A 12,434-nucleotide genomic window follows, 5' to 3' on the forward strand; every position below is an offset into this window, starting at 1 on the left:
TTTCAGCAAGGGAGTGGAGGCAAGAGAACTATGGTTCTGCATTTACTCTAAAGATGTAAATTAATGAACTAGCATTCACATGTAGACCAAGATTTGTATTTCATTTTGTGCATGTGTAAGAAATATTTCATCTGTTTCAAAATTCTAATATTTCATGTGTGAGAAATCGTTCAGATCATTTTTTGCAAATTTGATGACAAATGCCACTTTATTTTCATATCTAAGTGTTTATAAAGTATAATGTTTATAATGAGAAATCGATAATTAATCTCAAGTCTTTTTCAAATATCTGTAGTATTCTAATTCTACTGAACTTAGTGGAGTTTATGTAGTGGAGATTTCAGAATATAATCCCCCAGAATACATTCTAATTCCTATACATGATGAACGTTGTACATCTGTTTATTAGAGAGTACTCTATGCTGACTGTTTAGAATTTAGTTGTCTTCCTTACTTATAGATTTCCATAGGGAAGGCCTGCCCACAAATAGAGGAAGATCTTCGTTTTAGACACCACCCCTCAAGATTTTGTCCCTCACAAAATTCAGGGATAACAGACAAAGAGGGATAACATACAATAGTTTGTAATAACATGGTACTTGCTTGAAATACCATGATTCGTGTGTTCAAGAGTCTATGTGGAGAACAAATAACATTTTTAATCGTGCAGCACTTTAACATAAACCGTATCATAAGCAATTGATAGTTGTGGAAAGTTTGAATTTATTATTCTGAATTGATAGAATCTTGTATTTAGGTGAACTGAATATCTAAAATAGTACAGTATAATCTTTTGGTTATATTTTACACATTTTTTATCAGCAATTCACAGCCAATGTGTTTGTGTACATGTTTGAAAGCAATCGATTTAGACCCTAATACAGTTTCTAGTTTCGCAGACAGCAATTTAACATTTACAAATTAACACTATCAAATCTTCTAGTTTTTTTTGTTTATCTGTACCTTAAGTACAAGAACAAAACTGGCTAGATGATTGAGACGGATGAGTTTCTCATGTTTGGGTGCCTTAAAAGTCTTGTTTCCCACTTTATGATTCAAAGGAGTTCAAGTGGGGATTAAATTTATCTTGTCGTGATGTTGGGAATATTCCATTAAGAAAACTTCTCAGTAATTGCATTACCTTTTTATATTCTGTTTACAACATGCCAGACAAGTTTTTACCAATATAAAACAGCTATAGTATTGTCACAAAGTTCACTATTTGTACTTAAATATAGGGTCTTCTAGGATAATCTGAACATTGATGGTACATGAATGATTTCAAGTTCTTTATATTTATTTTAGAATTTTTATGTTAAACAGCTGAGTAATGGATGGATATTGAGCAGGACATAGTAGAGAGAGGCTATAATTTTCACCGACAAAATATCAAATTCCAGTTGAGAAATTCATTTTCCTGTTGAATGTGACTAAGTCATTTAAGTCAGATTTTTTGGCAAATGATGTTGAATATGCTGTAAGAGCTTTTATTATAAAGTTGTCAATTTTTGAATCAAGGCTTCAACCACTTCCTGATAGTAAGTACTGTAATCTTCATTCGTCTAGGCCTTCCAGAATAAATTAACAAGCCTTTAGAAAGAAGAAATTTTGGGAGGAAATACATGTCTGGAGAATTATGAGCATCCAGAGTCAATGGTTTATATTTTCAAGTAGAGAAGCATTTTTTCTAGATTTCTAGATTTCGTTTTACAAATTGTGCATGGGAAATGGTAGGCTACTTTAAGCAGCTACCTGAGTGTTATGTTTAGCATTTGCTTCTTTAGTTTTGTAATTTTCTTTTCCTCCACTGCTGGTGTTAGGCTTTGCATGTGGTTTTATAATTGTAATTATTTTCAGTTTTAGGAATAACTCCTGGTAGTTTCCTTTATTTGATATTCGTAAATGCTCCCATTCTCTTACTTTTAACGTACATGAAAGCACACGTATGGAGTTTACTATAGAAAACGTCTATTCTGTCAAATTTTTTGGTTGTCACCCTCTTGTCTATAATGCACCAGAACCTAAGCTATTAAGCCTAGAGTAGTAACTATTATATTTTTACTTTTTTCCTTAGGCAAATTTGTAATATTTTCTCTTAGGGTTGATATGCAATGCACCAGAAAGGACACTAAAAAGCTTAGAGAAATGCCTTTTATTGGATGCTTTACTTTTGGCTAAAGCAGTGGGTTGCCTTTCTGACATATGTAAGGACAAACGCATCTTTGTAATTATTTTTTCCTGTGTAAAATATTTACTGCTCATTAATCTGATAAATTCTAGCTGATTATCGAATAAAAGATTTTTAACAGGGCCAAAGATAGTCTAGCAGGCTCTACAATTTTTGCTTTGTGAAGTATTTATAAACCATATATTTTTTGCATTAGGTTTTCATTTTTTCCCTTGCTGATAAATGCAACACACAATGTTTATGATAGGTGGCCTCAAGAAGATGAGAAAACCTCAATGTTAGGGGCAATTGCTCTCTTACTGGACTCTATTACTCAAATAAACAAGTACATGCTCAAAATTCAGCTTTGTCAAGTCTCTTTCTCATGCTTTCCATTCCAAAACACAATCCCATTGAAAAACAGAGAACAGGAAACTTTATTTCAATTCAGAAAAACTTCTACATGTATATCATCTGAAGAGAGAGAATACTTAAAAAAATGTATAAATTGGCAAGCAAAATTAATGTGCTTTACAATCTTGTTTTAACACTACAATAATTATCTTAAAAGGGTATTCATATAGAAAATCTAAAAGACTAATTTGGCCTAAATGCAAGCATATGCAGCTAAAATTAGGTCTTAGAGAGCAATTTGCTTTATTTATTTTTACTTAATTAATGCTAGATGCCATTTTATCTAATGAACAATGGGTTGATGAGATATACCAATGGATTGACTCTCACAAATTGGGCTCATTCAAGCTTGACATACTTTTCTTTTATGCACTAAAAGATATTTATGAAAATGTTTAGACTTATTTATGATACTATTGGTAAATGGTTATGGATTTTTTAATGTTTTGATAAACATTTCATGTTAAGAGATGATACATTATTTTTTATATGGATGATGATATGCTGAGTACTATGTTGATTTATTCATATTCAATTATTTACATTTACTTATGATGTTATCTTGTTATGTGCTAACTTTACTTCATGTTTATATTAGATATGATGATGTGTTTATAATATGATGTATTGTTATTGTGGACGTGGAAGGGACAGTACCATTCCACTGATTGTGAGCAGGGTGTGATATTGCATTTTCACTTATGTGTTTACTCCATGACTATATTTGTATGTAGATGCATAACCCACTCGCCCTCCCCCCGCCACACACACACACACACACACACACACACACACACACATATATGTACATACATGTGTCTGTGTGTGTGTTTGTTGTGCATAGACATTTGGTGTTATGTAGGATGCAGGTACTAGACATTGACTCCACTTGGTTTCATAGGTTTAAGTGTCTTTAATCTCAATTGAAAGTTAATTAGAGAATGATATAATGTCTTATCACATGCTAGGTTTGGATGATATCTTGTCAGTTCTAGTATTTTGGTTATGTTGTCATGTAAGAGTTATGTGGTATGTTATTTTAATTATTATGTTGGGTTGGATTTTTATTAAGTCATGGTGTTTATTTAATTAATAATTCTATTAAGTTCTACTATGTAATTAATAATTAATATCTATTGTGAGTTTATTATATATTAATAATTGATTATTTTAAGAAATTTTACTATTGAGCTTTTATATTTCATTGTTAATTTATTTTCACTTTATTTTATTTGCTTTATTGGCTAATTGGGAGTTTAATTTACTAATTATTAGTTTTAATTATTTTTCCTTGTTTTCGAAGGTGGAGGTGGAGTGAGCTTTATGTTTTGCATTGAAGTTGCTATTGGAGTTTTGTGCATGAAGGGAGATTATTTTTTAGGATTTTTTCCTTATGTTTTATTTTAGGGATTTTTGGAGAATTTTGAGAGGTGATTTGCATTATTGTGGTATGGGCTAAAAATTGAGAAGGCTGTGATATTTTCTAGAGAAATTTAGTTATTTTTGGGTTGCATTGAAAGAAGAATTACTTTTGAATTTTGAAGAAGTTTCCTATGCATGCTTGGTTGATTTCAGACTATGGGTTGGATGTTTCATTGTTGTTGTGGTTTGCATTAAGGAAGGTTGCATCTTGATTCCAAAAAAGAAAGATTGTCTTCTTTTTTTTTGAAATTGTCTTCAGAATTATTGGGAAGAAATCTATGAAATTATTTATGTGTATTCCATTTGCTATGGATGAGGATTTTTGGGTTCTTTCAAAGATTAGTTTTGTGTGTGTCTTGTTTGTAATTTTGAAAGGAAATATGTAAATTATTTTCAACGTTTCTTTTTTTAAGTTTTGGACTCTTGCCTAGTATTTCTTTATGTAGAAATATTCTATGTTCTAGGGTCTTTTATTTTAGTTTCTGGGTCTTATACGTTTCTTTTTAGATTAATTTGTATGAAGTTGGATCTTGTTTCAAATTTGTAAGTTTGTTTATAAATTTTATTTTACTGTTGTGTCAAATGTCATTTTCTTTTATGTCATATGCGCTAAAACGGATCGTGAATGCACTAGAGGAATTAACATATGTGCTACTTTGTGCATCATATGCACCATAATTTCCCACAAAAGCACTAGTTTGGTTATTAAATGCGCTAAATGAATATGTAAATGTACTATCAGAAAGTGCAAGTGCACCAAAATAGTGTTTAAATGTGCTAATCTGGTTATTTTATTTTTTTGACTTGTTCTCAGGATTTGTGATAGTTTTATTTAGGCTAGAGACATGTTTTTAGACTTGTGTTTCCTTGTGATGATTTTTTAGAATTGTTTAATTGGAATTTGTGGAAAATATATTATGATTCTCGATATTGCATGGTGGTATTTGTTTGGAATTATGTTTATGAAACATATTTACTATGATATTTTATATTTTAATATAGAACTAGATGATTATGCGTATGATAGCATTATAAAATATCTTTATGATTTGTATTTGTCCCTAAACTTTAGGAACATGTTAGGGGGATTGGATTTTGTTGGCAACTTAGAGGAATTGATTATGTGTTGCATTGAAGTTTTGTCATTGATGTCAAAACTAGTTATTTTGGTTGTATCTGTCATTCATGCTATTCAGATGTGTATCACAATTAGTTGGTTCAGAATTTGATGATTTAAATGCTATAATTTGCTCTAGTAAGCCTTTTGGTCATCGATAAGGGTTTTACTAATAGAGCTTTGTTGAAGATCTTTTGATGCACTTGATAAGTGGTGTTGGTGCAGATTATAGATAGCTCATGGGATGTTGTTGGTTATCTTGTTTCTTTTCTTGTTGATCGGTGGTGTTGGATTTGGTTTATGGCAACCTATTTTGGGTCCGATCTTATTTTGCTAGGTTATGGACTGGTTTACATAACGTGTTGGGGGATGATCCCGACGCATTACCCATTGGATTTATTGAATGGTTTATGTTGTTTTGATCCCAGACCGACTTGGATGATCATTGGATTGCGGGTATATGTTTTGAATTTATTGTATTATCTTTTAGGTGGCTGACCTAATTGTTTAGGTTCTAGGCTGGTATATATATGATGTAAGATATCTTTCTAGATCATGGATGGGTTATGGGATTAGGCGGTTATCTATGTACGAATAATGCTATAATCATATGCACAAGTTTTGGTCAATCATAGGTTGGTGAAAGAGGTTTAAGACCTCTAGTATTGAGCTTAATTGGAACTGTACTCAAGCATAGGAGATGTTATTCTTGCATTTCATTCTTCTTTCTAGATTGTAGTCTAGATTTCTTTTGTTGTCAGTGAGGCTCCTTTTGTGATGAGAAGTGTGCTATAGGCCGTTGGCCTTCCCGCATGTGCAGATCCCTCTTTTTGTAATCACATTCCACCGTGGTTTTTCCCTTTACTGGGTTTTCCACGTACAAATCTTGGTGTTATCTTTTGTGGATGATTGGTAAATATTTTGTTGCTTATATTTGTTCTTAACTGTTATATCCTCTATTCCAGTATTTGGTTTATGTATTCTAGTAATAAGGTTTTAATGCTTAAAGTTTCATAATCTGTTGACAATGGATTCAACCCCCCCAGTTGTCCTCTGATTATCTGAGTTTTCTAATAATTAGTATCAGAGCTTGGTCCTCTTTGTAGAAGCTTAACCATTTGAGGAAGATCCAATGGCATCTAATAGTTCAAGTTCATTTGCATCTATTTTTTAGAGATAAATTCCTAGGCTTGATGGAACAAATTACAGGTTATGGAAGATTCAGATGGAGACTCATCTGAGATGTCTTGTGAAAGAAATTTGGGAGATCACCAAGAAAGGATATACAACTCATAATTCGGCATCTAGAAATCCTCCTCTGATAGGATTGGATAAGGACATTGAGAATGATTGTAGAGCTAGAGAAGCTCTTTTATGTGCACTTTCTGATCATCAAATAATGGGACTAACTGACAAATTATCTGCAAAGGCTATATGGGATAAATTGGAGACTCTGAATGAAGGTGACCATGCTATTAAAATTGTTAAACTTGATGGTTAGCGGGTAAGATACGAGAACTTGAAGATGGAAGAAGATGAAAGGATTACTAGTTTTATGGAGAGAGTCAATGAAATTAACGTAGGAATTCAGTGTTGTGGTGGATCTCTAAGCGAAGGTGAAATAGTTTCTAAAGCATTGAGATCATTGCCACCACCTTATAAGATGAAGGATATTGGAATTAATTAGTTGAGAACAATGGAAAACACCTATATTAACAGGGATACTTTGGTTGAAAAGTTATCTTCTTTTGAGCTTGAGGAATTTGGACCTTCTAGAGCTGCAAAATCTGAATCTTCTTTTCATGCATCCGCATCATCTACCGGCAAGAGTGATTGGAAAGACTTATATGCTAAGGAACTAGAGGAAATGAAGAAAGAAGATGAAGAATTTGAGAAACTTGAAGCCCTATTTTCTAGAAGAGTACCTAAAGGTCTGACAGGAAGTAAGTATGAAGGATAATCATGTTTTAAATGTTTTGCATGTAACAAGATAGGCCATTTTGCATCTAGATGTCCTGAAAGGAATTCAAGATTTGTAGAAAGAGCTAGAAGATCTTTTAGGCCTAACCACAATTATCAGAACAAGCATAAGTATAGGAGAAACAAAGAAAAATCATGCTATTATGCAGATGAGGAAGGTGTGTCTGATTCTGATAATGAACTAGCACAAGATTCTGCTAGTGGATCCAACAATGAAAAGGAATGGGTATTCTTGGCTATCAAGGAAGATGATCTAATACCTGAAGGGGTGGACCTCGCTGCTAAATTTGAAGACAAGGATGAATGAGTGATAGACAGTGGATGCTCACATCATATGATTGGAGATAAAAGGAAGTTTCTATCTTTGCAAAATTTTTATGGTGGTCTTGCTAGATCTGGAGATGACAAAGCATGCATGATCAAGGGAAAAGGAACTATATTATTGGATGGTAAGAACAATACTGATAATGTCTATTATGTTGAAGGTTTGAGGCATAATCTTTTGAGTGTAGGATATTTGGTGGATAAGGGATTTTAGTTATAGTTCAAGGATGGAAAATGCAATATTATCAACAGATCTAGATTGGAGATTTCAATCGATACTTAGACTAGAGGTAACATCTTTTATTTGAACTCTAGTGAGAAGACATGTTTGATTGCACAAATTGATGAAAGTTGGCTATGACATAATGGATTGTGTCATGTGAATTTTGATTGCATTATAAAGATCAGTTCCACTAAGGTAGTTAGAGACATACCTAAGATTGTGAAGCCCTATAATCTGGTATGTAAGGAATACCAAATTGGAAAGAAAGTCAAAAATTCTTCTAAGAGTATACAAGACAAATCTAATGATGTTATTGATCTTATTCATACTGATTTGTGTGGTTATGCTAGGATAAAAAGTTTTTAGGGTGATAGATATTTTATGCTAATCATTGATAACTATTTTAGAATGGCATGGGTTACTTTTCTAAGCGAGAAATATGAGGCATTTGAAAAGTTTAAAATCTTTAAAGATAAATTTGAAACAGAGATAGGATTGAATATTAAATGCTTAAGGTCAGATCAGGGTGGAGAATTCACATCCGGTAAATTTAATAGCTATTGTGAGAAGCATGGGATAAGAAGACAGTTGTCTGCACCCCAGACACCTCCACAGAATGAAATTGTGGAAAGAAAGAACAAAACTATCTTGGGTGCGGCTAGAACTATGATGATGGAAGCTAACCCGCCTCATATATATTGGAGAGAATTTGTGAGCACGATGGTATACACATTCAACATAGTTCATATCAAAGGAGATACTGGTAAGACATCTTATGAGTTATGGTTTGGTCATACACCTACACTCAAGTATTTCAGAATCTTTGGTAGTAAATATTATATCACAAGAGATGATTCCATTGGAAAGTTTGATCCTAGATGTGATGAAGGAATATTTATTAGTTATTCTAATGAAACAAAGAATATAGATGTTATAACAAAAGATATAGAGAATTATGGAGAGCACTAATGTCAAGGTGGATGAGTAGTATAGAGGTCAAATCAGAACTTATGAGAGAGAACCGGTAGTGGAAATGATCATAACTGAACCGATAGCACTGACACCAGAATAGAATGTTGAACCAGTTACTCCCACAGTATCAGAAAATTCAATAGTAACTGGAGATCAGAGTAGAGGAACAAAAAATCATAAGACTCCTAAGTATGTAAGATTTAATCATTCAGAAGATCAGATCATTCGAGACAAGAACAAAGGAGTGATGACAATAAGAGGGTTGGCAGCTGATGATGTATATTTAATTTCTCAAAGTTGAACCGGCATCAGTAATTGAAGCATGCAAAGATGAACATTGGATGAAAGCTATGGAAGAGGAATTAGATCAGATAGAAAAGAATAATACATGGACTTTAGTTCCTCGACCTAAAAATAAGAATGTTATTGGAACTAAATGGATTTTGAGGAATAAATTGAAAGAAGATAGAAATGTTGTGAGGAATAAGGCTAGGTTGGTTTGTAAAGGATATTCTCAGAAGGAAGGAATTGATTATGATGAAAATTTGGCTTCGATAGCTAAGATTGAAGCTACGAGATTATTTCTCACCTATGCTGCACATAAGAACTATAAGGCTTATTAGATGGATGTTAACTGTTCATTTTTGAATAAAGATCTTGATGAGGAAGTTTATATTGAGCAACCTGATGGATTTTCACTTTCAAAGGACAAAAACATGGCTTGCAAGTTAAGGAAAGCTTTATATGGATTGAAACAAGCCCCTAGAGCTTGGTATGCAAGGTTGGATAAATATCTTTTGAAGTTTGGTTTTACTAAAGGTAATGCTGACAGTAATTTATATTATAAGATCACTGATGATGACATATTGATTGTTGAAGTCTTTGTTGATAATATCATTTTTGGAGGTAAAGATAAGTTGTGTATGGAATTCTCTAACAATATGAAGAATGAATTTGAGATGTCTATGTTTGGGGAAATGAAAATTTTCTTCTCGTTTTGCAGATTACTCAGACTGATAAAGGTATTTTCATTTGTCAAACTAAATATGCTAGAGAGTTGTTAAAGAAATTTGGCATGGAAAATTCTAAACCGGTAGGTACTCCTATGGTTACAAGTGAGAAACTGACAAAGAAAGATGTATCAGCTCTAGTAAATCCTACAAGGTACAAGTCTATGATTGGAGGTTTGTTATATTTGACTCAGACTAGACCGGATATAATGAATGCAGTTTATATTGTATCAAGATATCAGAGTGATCCTAGAAAGAGTCATGAGAGTGCGGTGAAAAGGATCTTTAGGTATTTGGAAGGAACAACTAAATATGATTTGTGGTATCCTAAAGTTGATGATTTTATACTATGTGCATATACAGATGCAGATTGGGTTGGAGATGTTGATGACCGGAAGAGCACATCTGGTGGAGATTTTTTTCTTGGAAAGAAACTTGTTTCATGGATCAATAAGAAGCAGTCATGTACTTCTTTATCTACTGCTGAAGTTGAGTATTTTGTTGTTGATACTAACTGTACCCAAGTCCTATGGATGAAGCAAATGTTGAAGGATATAAGGGTGGACTGTAATGAACCAGTAGTTATTCACTATGATAAATTTGCTTCTATTGACATATCAAAGAATTCGGTATTTCATTCTAGGACAAAGCACATATCTATTAAATACAAATTTTTGAAGGATCAGGTGGAATAAAATGAAGTCAAATTGGTTTATGTGAACAATAAAGAGCAGATTGTAGACATTTTCACTAAAAATTTGCCTAAAGAATCATTTGAGTACTTTAGAGACAAATTGGGGGTTTCTGCCCCTCTGGTAGAGACCCGAATGATGCTGCTTGGCATCAGTCTGGTATGCATTTACAAAGAAATTATTTATTCCACATTGATGTGGAGGTGCTACTACTCAGGGGGAGTAGTCGGCTGTGTGGTTCAAGGATTTATGATTTATCTTTGATGTTTATGTCATATTTCTGGCATTAATGTCAAAGGGGGAGAGATATACATGTGAAAAATTGAGTTTAATTATAAAGGGGACAAATCTGATCTTAATAGAGATATCATTCATAGGGGGAGCTTGGTTTGCTGGTTCAGAAATTCATTGTCACATCATCTTGTGGAGATTGTTAGCTATCTTCCTTTGGGGGAGACTTGTTTGGCATTTCTTGGCACTTGGATGTTTTTCACATCCAGTGTTGCCATAAATGCCAAAGGGGGAAATTGTTGGCAACTTGGAGGAATTGATTATGTGTTGCATTGATGTTTTGTCATTGATGTCAACACTAGCTGTTTTGGTTGTTTACCGACTTTCGCTAGGTTGCGGTAGAGTGGTTGGATTATGATATTGATATGGTATGCTTTAATTTATGGAATTGGTTTGGATCTGTCATTCATGTTATTTAGATGTGTATCATGATCAGTTGGTTTGGGATTTGATGACTTATATGCTATCATTTTCTCTAGTAAGCCTTTTCGTCACCGGTAAGGGTTTAACCAGTAGAGCTTTTTTGAAGATATTTTGATGCACTTGATAAGTGGTATTGGTGCGGCTTCTAGATGGCTCACAAGATGATACTAGTTATCTTGTTCATGTTCGCGTTGATTGGTGGTGTTGGATTTGGTTTATGGCAACCTATTTTGGGTTTGGTCTTATTCTGCTAGGTTATGGACCAGTTTATGTAACGTGTTGGTGGATGATCCCGATGCATTACCGGTTGGATTTATTGAATGGTTTATGTTGTTTTGATCCCAGGCCAACTTGGATGATTATTGGATTGCGGGTTTAAGTTATGAATTTATTGTATTATCTTTTAGGTGGCCGACCTAATTGTTTAGGCCCTGAGTTGGTATATGTATGATGTAAGATATCTTTGTATGTCATGGATGGGTTATGGGATTAGGAAATTATCTATCTATGAATAATGCTATAATCATATGTAGAGGTTTTGGTCGATCATAGATGATCGAATTGAGTTGGTGAAAGAGGTTTAAGACCTCCGGTTCTGAGCTTAACCAGGACTGTACTCAGGCATAACAGATGCTATTCTTGCAGTTCATTCTTCTTTCTGGATTGTAGTCTGGATTTTTTTTTGTAGTCAGTGAAGCTCTTTTTGTGATGAGGAGTGCACTCTAGGTTGTTGGCCTTCTTGCATGTGAAGGCCCCTCTTTTTGTAATCACATACTTCATAATTATTATCAGACTGTGGGTAGGCTTTCCACCGTGGCTTTTCCCTTTACTAGGTTTTCCACGTACAAATATTGGTGTTATCTTTTGTGGATGGTTGGTAAATGTTATGTAGCTTATATTTGTGCTTCACTTCTATATCCGATATTCCGGTATTTGGTTTATGTATTTCGATAATAAGGTTTTAATGCTTAAAGTTCCATAGTTTGTTGACAATTGATTCACTGCCCCCCTCTTAGTTATCCTCTAGTTATCTGAGCTGTCTAATAGCTTCCAAGTGAGTTTTGGGGCTTGTAAGTGGCTTCCAAGAGATATCATTGTGGTTTTTGTTGTAAATAAGTGATAACCTTATTGTATTTATTTAGGGGTTGGTACTTTTCACATTAAAAAGATAATTATGGTTGATGTTGGAATCAATGAACACTGAGAGGGGGTGTGAATCATTATTCCGCACTAGAATCACATCATGTCTTCACATGTTGATCCAGTGCACATCTCTAAACTTAACCTCAAGAGGCTTCCTCATTTTTCACTTTAGTTGTCTGCTCTATGCATCCAATCACCCGCCTTGGCTTGCTTTGGTTGTCTTATCCCAAGGGGTCATGATGTATGCCATGCATAC

Source organism: Cryptomeria japonica, unplaced genomic scaffold (genome assembly GCF_030272615.1).
Source record: "Cryptomeria japonica unplaced genomic scaffold, Sugi_1.0 HiC_scaffold_110, whole genome shotgun sequence".
Classification (NCBI taxonomy): Eukaryota; Viridiplantae; Streptophyta; class Pinopsida; order Cupressales; family Cupressaceae; genus Cryptomeria; species Cryptomeria japonica.